The sequence below is a fragment of the Schistocerca gregaria genome, unplaced genomic scaffold, assembly GCF_023897955.1.
Source record: "Schistocerca gregaria isolate iqSchGreg1 unplaced genomic scaffold, iqSchGreg1.2 ptg000273l, whole genome shotgun sequence".
In the NCBI taxonomy this organism is placed as follows: domain Eukaryota; kingdom Metazoa; phylum Arthropoda; class Insecta; order Orthoptera; family Acrididae; genus Schistocerca; species Schistocerca gregaria.
Genome location: NW_026061770.1, coordinates 2,068,563 through 2,070,351, shown reverse-complemented (window position 1 = coordinate 2,070,351; position 1,789 = coordinate 2,068,563).

Genomic DNA, 1,789 nt, shown 5'->3' with positions numbered 1-1,789 from the left:
AGTTGCACGGGAGAATGTGAAAAGTGTTCATATGTAGTAAAAACCTGAGAAATCCGTCCGTTTTCGTCATTTGTTATCGAATCGACTTAAAGCCAGATCGTCACATTGGCCTCTCTTCTCTCTGAAACGGTCGTTCTTATCTTCTGCAAAGCTATGTCGCGTGCTGCGGTATGTGGAGACACTAAAAGCACCATAGTAGAACACAGATGAAGCCTCTAAGTTGATGTAATAGCCAGTAAGAAGTAGTACAATTCAAGTTTTAGGTACAGATTATTGACTTTTTAGCTGGCTTTGGTGCCTTGGACATGAGCTAGGACCTTAAGATTCTGCGTGAAAGGAGGACTAGCAGCCGAGTTGCACGGGAGAATGTGAAAAGTGTTCATATGTAGTAAAAACCTGAGAAATCCGTCCGTTTTCGTCATTTGTTATCGAATCGACTTAAAGCCAGATCGTCACATTGGACGCTCTTCTCCCTGAAACGGTTGTACTTATCGTCTGCAAAGCTATGTCGCGTGCTGCGGTATGAGGAGACACTAAAAGCACCATAGTAGAACACAGATGAAACTTCTAAGTTGATGTAATAGCCAGTAAGAAGGAGTACAATTAAAGTTTTAGGTATCGATTATTGACTTTTTAGCTGGGTTCGGTGCCTTGGACTTGAGCTAGGACCTTAAGTTTCTGCATGAAAGGAGGATTAGCAGCCGAGTTGCACGGGAGAATGTGAAAAGTGTTCATATGTAGTAGAAACCTGAGACATCCGTCCGTTTTCGTCATTTGTTATCGAAGCGACTTAAAGTCAGATCGCAGCATTGGCCGCTCTTCTGTCTGAAACGGTTGTACTTATCGTCTGCTAAGCTATGTCGCGTGTTGCGGTATCCGGAGACACTAAAAGCACCATAGTAATACACAGATGAACCTTCTAAGTTGATGTAATAGACAGTAAGAAGTAGTACAATACAAGTATTAGTTATCGATTATTGACTTTTTGCTGGCTTTGGTGCCTTGGACATGAGCTAGGACCTTAAGATTCTGCATGAAAGGAGGTCTAGCAACCGAGTATCATGGGAGAATGTGAAAACTGTTCATATGTAGTAAAAACCTGAGAAATCCGTCCGTTTTCGTCTTTTGTTCTCTTTTCGACTTAAAGCCAGATCGTCACATTGGCCGCTCATCTCTATGAAACGGTTGTACTTATCGTCGACAAAACTATGTGGCGTGCTGCGGTATGCGGAGACACTAAAAGCACCATAGTAGAACACACATAAAGCTTCTAAGTTGATGTAATAGCCAGTAAGAGGTAGTACAATTCAAGTTTTAGGTATCGATTATTAACTTTTTAGCTGGCTTTGGTGCCTTGGACATGAGCTAGGATCTTAAGATTCTGCATGAAAGAAGGACTAGCAGCCGAGTTGCACGGGAGAATGTGAAAAGTGTTCATATGTAGTAAAAACCTGAGAAATCCGTCCGTTTTCGTCATTTGTTATCGAATCGACTTAAAGCCAGATCGTCACATTGGCCGCTCTTCTCCCTGAAACGGTTGTACTTATCGTCTGCAAAGCTATGTCGCGTGCTGCGGTATCCGGAGACACTAAAATCAATATAGTAGTACACAGATGAAGCTTCTAAGTTGAAGTAATAGCAAGTAAGATGTAGTACAATTTAAGTTTTAGGTATCGATTATTGACTTTTTAGCTGGCTTTGTTGCCTTGGACATGAGCTAGGACCTTAAGATTCTGCATGAAAGGAGGACTAGCAGCCGAGTTCATGGGAGAATGTGAAAAGTGTTCAT